Source organism: Henckelia pumila, chromosome 3, assembly GCF_033568475.1.
Source record: "Henckelia pumila isolate YLH828 chromosome 3, ASM3356847v2, whole genome shotgun sequence".
NCBI classification, from domain to species: domain Eukaryota; kingdom Viridiplantae; phylum Streptophyta; class Magnoliopsida; order Lamiales; family Gesneriaceae; genus Henckelia; species Henckelia pumila.
In genome coordinates, this window is record NC_133122.1 from 169,998,941 (window position 1) to 170,007,558 (window position 8,618).

The 8,618-nt window shown below is 37.1% G+C and overlaps 1 non-coding gene across 1 annotated transcript; it reads right to left on the bottom strand.

Moving 5' to 3' along the window:
• Positions 1-3,038: 3,038 nt before the first annotated feature.
• On the bottom strand, positions 3,039-3,145 carry LOC140893936 (small nucleolar RNA R71). The gene has a single exon (XR_012153494.1). It is a non-coding gene; the product is annotated as a small nucleolar RNA R71 (small nucleolar RNA).
• Between the last annotated feature and the right edge of the window lie 5,473 nt (positions 3,146-8,618).

The window sequence follows — 8,618 nt, forward strand, 5'->3', positions numbered from 1 at the left end:
GAATCAAAGCATGTTTTGAATTTTGTTGATCTAGACTTCTTGTTGATCTTAGGCTTTATGAAAGCATGTTTTGATATTGCGTGTATTCTCTACACCCTTGTTTGTGTATGTATTTGAATGCATGTTGAAAGCAAGCGCGGGAGTATAATTTTGATAGCTTGGGCAGTAGCCTGTGCATTTCTGCCCAGGCCTTCCGCACGCGCGCAAGGTAATCCCAGGGCTCGGGTTTGTTAGCCCGCGTGCGTGAGAGATGTATCTTGCGCGGGCACGAGCCTTCAGCCGGGGCTCTGGAGGTGTAGCCTGCACGCGCGCGAGATGTTATCTCGCGCAAGCGCGAGGCGTTCTTTTTAAAAAAAAATATTTTAATCACTTTTCTTGGTTGGATCTTGTATGTTTAATTATTGTTTAGAACCGAAGTCTCACACCCGAGGCGAGCAGTAGCACCATTGAGTTTCCCAGCTGTCTGGTTTACTATGTGTTATTACTGGTTGAGTTTGACACAATTTTATTCGATTTGGTGGTAACCTAAACAAAATTTAAGATTGCTATTTCAATTTGGGATTGTACTCTGTTTTTCGTTGATTTATCTAATTATTGTCATTTAAGATTTAATTGTGTGCGTAAGGATTTTTTAGTAAGAGATTCCGGTGCGGGTCGCTATAGTGTACCATAACCAAAACTGAACTTTCTATATCATTTTACCCTTATGGATAGAGTTCTCTGTGCATAGCTAATGATGCAAATCTAAAGAGCTATAGTGTACCTTTGTGTCAGAATAATAAGAAGATTCAGAACGGATACAATTTGAATTAAAAGAGCCATTACAATACATGCCTATATATAGAATATCAAGATTAGTTGAGAACATAGAGACAGAGAGACTTGCACTCTACAACTCTACGCACTCTCAAACAACTATATTCAATCGAGCAAAGAGCTTCAAAAAGTAACTGAAGCAACTGATCAAGCACACACGTAAAGATATATTTGATCAAATGTAGGATCATTTTGTGCTAAGTGATAAGTGCAATTTTTGCACTTATATTTTATATGAATTAGCTTGGATTTTGTTATGTTTTGAGAGATATTATGCATTTGTCTTGTTGTTAGTGTTGTTTGCAGGAATTCGAGTGATATTTATTTTAATAGATCAAAAGATTCAAAAAGAGGTGGAGAAAAGAGTTGAAAAATGAAATTTAATGTGATTAGACTAGCGCTCCTGTGCCACATATTAAGAGCTCTAGCACTATATGGAGTCTCCGAAAGGTGAAAAGTTGAGGAAATAGCACTCCAGCGCTATACTACCAGCGCTCCAGCGCTATTGAGGGAAATTGTCGGGTGCCCCTGTGCATGAAGGGAGCGCTCCAGCGCTTCACTTGTTGTAATTTTGGAAAGTTTTAATGTGTATTTTAAAGGAAATTTCGGGAATTAATTAGAAGATACGAGGGTTTTGAGAGGATTGGGAGAATAGGAGATGGCTATTGTGGCAGAATAGGAGACGGCTATTGAGAGATTGGATTGCACAAGAGTTCAAGAACTCGGTACGAAAACGGAAGAACGGTGGTATCTGGCGACGGAGAAGCTTAATTCTACTTTGTTCTAGTTTCTCTTTGAACTCTATTTTTCTAGATTGATGGATTCTTTGAAAAACATGTGTTATTTGATTTTTAATTGCGTTATGAACTAATTTCTTAGTCTAGAGGTAGACGGATCTTGACTGGAAACTATGATTTGAATATTTTGATTTATATATTTGAATTATTCGAACAGTTTATTTGTGTTTTCCTGATTTTAATGCTTTCAATTTACTGGCCATAGATTGAATGATATTTTATTTGGAATCTATCACTCGAGAGAGGAGATTTTGAATACAACATAGGAAAATATATTTGTGGTGTTTATATTGTTAGAGAGACATATAACTCCATAGAAGTCATTGGAAGAATTCTCGTGCCATTTATCGGATTTAATAGTTAAACTTAGATAGACATATTGAGTTTGCAATTGATTACGAATTTTTGCTTGACACTCGAGAGAGGTAGTAGAAAATAATATGGATTCTTGGCTAATAAACTAGAAGAGTTTATAATTAAACAATCATTAGAAATAAATTTTGGTGGAAAGTCAAGTGAAGTCGAACCTCTAGCATTTATCTCCTATTGAATTTTCATCTTGTGAAGTCTTGGTTACTTAAATTTTTTCTCTTGCAAAGTTTTAGTTTAAAATATTTAGTTTGATTAAACTCAAATCATTTTCGTAGCTCTACATAGGATTATGATTTGATTAATTGCAAATATTTAATGTAATATCATTTTATTCATTTTCTGCGGGATCGAATTGGACTTAATTCTTATATTATTACTTGACACCATACGCTTGCGAGCAAAAAACACGTAACAATTTTTTGGCGCCGTTGCCGGGGAATGTATTTTATTTGATTTATATTAAATTGCGATAATTAGTCTTAATTTTGATTTAGAGAATTTATTTTATTTAGTTTGTTCTAATTTTAGATATTTCTCTTGTTTATGCAGTTTATGCGAAAAATCTAGAGTTACGACTCACTGCTATTTGATCTGGAAATCGAGAAAACTGCTAAAGCTTTGAGAAAAGCTAGAAGAGAAGAGTTGCAACAAATGGCTGAAGAAAGAGAAAGAGTTGTCAATAATGCTCCGGTGCCAATCAGAGATCATTTTAGACCGGTGATCAACAATCATTATTCTGGAATAGCTCGGCAGAACATCACGACAAATAACTTTGAGTTGAAGCCAGCTTTGATTAATTTGGTGCAGCAGAATCAGTTTAGGGGTGCAGCTACTAAATATCCGAATTTGCATCTGCATACTTTTCTGGAGATTGCTGACATAGTGAAAATTCATGGTGTTACTGAAGACACCATTAGACTACAATTGTTCTCGTTCTCTCTTAGGGACAATGCTCGTAGTTGGTTGCAGTCACTACCTCTTTGGAGCATCAATACATGGGAGGACATGAATTCTAAATTTCTGGGTAAGTACTTTCCGCCTGCCAAGTTTGCCCAACTGAAAATTGAGATCACAACTTTCAAACAGCAAGATCATGAGTTATTGTATGAAGCTTGGGAGCGGTACAAGGAATTTCTTAGGAAGTGTCCGAACCATAATTTTCCAGATTGGGAACAGATTGAGTTATTCTATAATGATTTGAATGGGCCAACAAGGATTTCTGTGGATGATGCGGCTGGAAGTTTGATATTCTCTAAATTTCTTGTTGAAGCTTATGAGATGCTGGAGAAAATGACTATTAATAGTTATCAGTGGCCGAGTGAAAGATTTTCAATAAGGAAGCCTGCTGGAATGTATGAAGTTGAAGCTTTCACGGCCTTGACTGCTCAAATGGCTACTATTTCTACACAATTGGCTGCATTGACCAAAGGGAATCAAGTTTCTACTGAGACGGCATCTCTGACACATGCCGTAAATTCTACTGATGGATTTGAGAGTATGGATCAAGCTCAATATGTGAACGACAGAAATTACAACAACTATCGAGGTAATCCTACTCCCAATTAATATCATCTTAGGTTACGAAATCATGAGAATATTTCCTATGAAAACAATAAGAATGTGTTGAATCCTCCTCCGGGGTACAATACTCAGAATGTTGAGGGTAAATCATTGTTGGAAGATTTCGTGAGTAATTTTATTGCAGAATCATCCACCAGATTTAAGAGGAATGAGAATAGGCTTGATAGTATGGAGACACACTTGACCAATGTGAGCGCTTCTATGAAAAATCTTGAAACACAAATTGGTTAACTGGCAAATGCATTGAATAATCAGCAGAGGGGGGTGTTTCCTAGCAATACTGAGGTTAATCCAAGGGAGAAATGTAAGGCTGTTACTTTGAGAAGTGGTAAAGAACTTGGGGTTGATGACCCATAGGTAGTAGATGATGAATAGGTTGAAGAGATTGTGGTGGAATCTGAAAAATCTGACAGCAAAAATTCTAGCAAGTCTGCAGTTGTGCCTGGGAAATCGCCTGTGCCAAAAGCTGTTCTGCCATATCCTCAGTGGTTCAAGAAAAAAACGTTGGACGATAAATTTTCTAAGTTTCTTGACATCTTCAAGAAAATTCATATAAATATTCCATTCGCTGATGCTTTGGAGCAAATCCCGCACCATGCAAAATTCATGAAGGATGTGATGGAAAGGAAGAGAAAACTTGAAGAATTTGAGACGGTGAAGTTGACCGAGTAGTGCAGCGCCATCTTGCAAAAGAAACTTCCACAAAAATTGAAAGATCCAGGGAGTTTACTATTCTTTGTATTATTGGTGGTGCAACTGTTAATAGGACATTATGTGATTTAGGTGCAAGTATTAATTTAATGCCTTTGTCTATTTTCAGGTCTTTGGAGCATGGTGAGGTGAAACCAACCACGATTACTCTGTAGTTGGTTGAACGTTCTCTGACTTATCCTAGAGGAGTTGTGGAGGATGTAACTGTAAAAGTAGATAAGTTTATTATTCCTGTTGACTTTGTATTGCTTGACATGAAAAAAGATCAAGATGTCCCTCTAATTTGGGTGAGGTCATTCTTGGCGACTGGTAGAGCGTTAATTGATGTGCAGGAGGGTGAATTAACTCTACGAGTTGGTGGTGAAGCTGTTATGTTTAATATCTATAAAACCATGAAATAACAGGATGAGGTACATTCTTGTAATCGCACTGATTTATTTAATTCTTATGAGAATAATTTTGGTGCAGGAATGGAGTTGGAAGATGCATTGGCCAGGTGCTAAATAAATTCATTGGGAACTTAGAGAGAAATTTCATGATCTTGAAAGTTTGCCAAAGGAAAAGGAGGGCCAAGAAAAAATTGAAGCATTGCCTGAGGAGCCCATCAAAGAGGTACCAGTTTTTACTCTTGAATTGAATGAATTTCCAAATCATTTATGCTATGAATTTTTGGGAGAAAATTCGACTTACCTGGTAATCATTTCATCCTCTCTTACTTCTGATGAAAAAAATAAATTATTAAGAGTTTTGAGAAAAATCAAATATGCTTTGGGTTGGTCAATTTCTGATATCAAGGGGATTAGTCCCAATATTTTCATGCATAAAATTTTAATGGAGGAGTCATATAATCCTTATGTTGATCATCAAATGAGGTTAAATCCTGCGATGAAAGAAGTAGTAAAAGCCGAGGTTTTGAAATTATTGAATGCTGGTATTATTTATGCTCTATCTGACAGTTCTTGGGTGTCACCAGTACAGGTTGTGCCAAATAAATGGAGGTATGAATGTGGTTAAAAATGAGAAAAACGAGTTGATCTCGACTCGTACTATCACTGGTTGGAGAGTTTGCATTGATTATAGAAGGTTGAATAAGGCTACTAGAAAAGATCATTTTCCTCTTCCTTTTATTGATCAAATGCTTGATAGGTTGGCTGGTTGCCAACATTACTGCTTTTTAGATGGACATTCTGGTTACAATCAAATTGCTTTAATGCCTGAGGATCAAGAGAAAACAACTTTCACATGTCCCTATGGTACTTATGCTTTTAGGAGAATGCCATTTGGTTTGTGTAATGCACCAACCACTTTTCAGCGGTGCATGATGACAATTTTTTCGGACATGGTGCAGGAAGTTATGGAAATTTTATTGGATAATTTTTCTGTTTTTGGTCTTCTTTTGATCATTGTTTGCACAATCTGACCCTTCTTTTGCAACGCTACCAAGAAAAGAATCTAGTACTTAATTGGGAAAAATGTCACTTCATGGTTCAAGAGGGCATAGTAATTGGACATAAAGTGTCATCTAATGGGCTTGAGATGGATCGAGAAAAAGTGGTTGCGATTGAAAAGCTTCCACCGCCAATTAATGTGAAAGCCATTAGAAGTTTCTTGGGACACGCCGGGTTCTATCATCGCTTTATTAGAGATTTTTCTAAGATTACTAAGCCTTTATGTAATTTATTAGAAAAAGATACATCGTTTATTTTTTATGATGCGTGTTTGCAGGCGTTTACAAATATCAAGGAGGCACTAATTTTTGCGCCTATTATGATTGAGCCTAATTGAAAAGAGCCATTTGAAGTGATGTGTGATGCCAGTGATTATGCAGTGGGAGCAGTTTTGGGGCTAAGAAGTGACAAGATGTTTCGAGCAATTTACTATGCCAGCCGCACTCTTGATGGAGCACAACAGAATTACACTACTACTTAAAATGAAATGTTGGCTGTGGTTTTCTCCTTCGACAAATTCAGGTCATATCTCATTGGCTCAAAAGTAATTATTTATACTGACCATGCAACAATTCGCTATCTTTTTGCTAAGAAGGATGCAAAAGATTGATTCTTCGGACACTATTGCTTCAAGAGTTTGACTTTGAAATTAGAGACAAGAAGGGGAGTGAAAATTTAGTGCCGTATCATTTTCCTCGTTTGGAGTTGGAAGGAAAAGCTTAATATGAACTCATCGAGGAACAATTTCCTGATAAGCATCTGTTTGAGGTAAACTCTAAACTACCTTGGTTTGCTGATTTTGCTAATTTTCTTTCTTGTGGTGTTTTGCCTCCAGATTTGAATCATCGCCAAAGGAAGAAATTTTTTCATGATGCCATGTTTTATTTATGGGATGATCCTTTTGTGTACAAGAAGTGTTCGGATCAAGTGATAAGGAGATGTGTGGATGAAGCTGAAGCGAAATAAATTTTGGAGCAAAGTCACTCTGCACCGTATGGTGGTAACTTTGGAGCCTCACAAACAGCCGCCAAGGTACTTTATACAAAGACAGTTATACCTTGGTAAAATCAGGTAAAAGATGTCAAAGGATGGGAAATATATCTAGGCGTCATGAATTACCCCTTACAAATATTTTAGAAGTTGAATTATTCGATGTTTGGGGAATTGATTTTATGGGACTGTTTCCCATCTCCTTTGGTCAATATTATATTTTATTGGCTGTTGATTATGTTTTGAAATGGGTAGAATAAATCTCCACCCCCACTAATGATGCTCGTGTAGTGGTGAAGTTTGTGCAGAAAAATATTTTCAGAAAGTTTGGAACTCCAAGGGCCATTATCAATGATGAAGGTACGCATTTTTGCAATAAAGTTTTTAATTCATTATTGACAAAATATGGTGTCAGGCATAAGGTGGCATGTGCATACCATCCACAAACAAATGGACAAGCTGAAATATCCAACCGAGAAATCAAGAAAATTTTGGAGAAGACTGTCAAAACTAACCGGAAGGATTGAGCAATCAAGTTGGATGATGCATTATGGGCATATTGGACTGCGTTCAAAACTCTGATTGGCATGACTCCATATAGGCTGGTTTTTGGTAAAGCATGTCATCTGCCAGTGGAGTTAGAGCATCGAGCGTATTGGGATGTGAAAAAGTTGAATTTTGATATGAAAGATACTGGCGAAGAGCGACTGTTGTAGTTGAATGAGATTGAGGAGTTTTGTAATCATTCTTACAAAAATGCCAATCTCTACAAAGAACAGACCAAAAAGTGGCATGACAAAATATTACTAAAGAGAGAATTTGAGCCTGGACATCATGTATTATTGTTTAATTCTCGTCTCATATTATTTCCAGGTAAGTTGAAATCGAGATGGTCTGGCCCGTTCAACGTGGTGCAAGTGCATCCCTATGGAGCCATTGACTTGAGCTGTCATGATGGTCAGACATTCAAAGTCAATGGGCAGAGGTTGAAACATTTTTTGGCAATGAAGTGAGATACATGGAAAAAGTTGCATTGATCGAGCCTGCATAAAAACTCTAGGAAAGTCGGGCTGACAACGTTAAACCAAGCGTATTTGGGAGGCAACCTAAATTTTAATTTTGCTTATTTTTAATTTTTATTTCTTTCAGTTATTTTTATTTTTCTTCTAATAATTTTGGTCCTAATTAAGAATTTTATTGCAGTTACTGTTCTTCAAATAATCATATTTTGGAGTATGAAATTCGAGGATCAGGCTCTCCAGCGCTACCTATCACGCGCTCCAGCGCTTTTCTTAAGCTGATTTTTTTATCGAAGTCGAGAATTAGGCGCCCCAGCGCTATGTATCATGCGATCCAGTGCTGGTCTGTACGAGATGAAAGTTAAATGTGCGAAGGTTTAGCGCTCCAGCGCTGTGTCTCTGGCACGCCAGCGCTGTCGCGTAAAGTCTGAAAAATAAAAGGAGATCTCCGATTTCATTCGTTCATAGACCCTTTTATTTACTTCTGCCTCCACGCCATCTTCTCCCCCTCACCACCGACCTGCCTCTGAAAACTCCATCACCATTATCATTTGTTCTATTTACTACCTCATAGCGTCCATAATTATTGCTCGGTGATCCGATTTCCATAAAATTAGCAGTTAGGGTTCGACAAAGATGAGTTCGTCTGATCTTTGGTTGTAGCGGATCTAACTTCTAATTGCAAGAGAAAGGTGAATATTTATTGTTCGACGTTCCACTAGAATCACACATCTAGTTCCCTTTACAGTCTAGTTGGTGATATTTCATGGATTCAAGGTAACTTGAAGAAATTGTTGAATTTTGTGTCTGAAATTGCCGAATTAGAGGATTCGTTGGATTATTACATGTTACAGACAAGATTATGTGCACTTGTGAGTGATTAT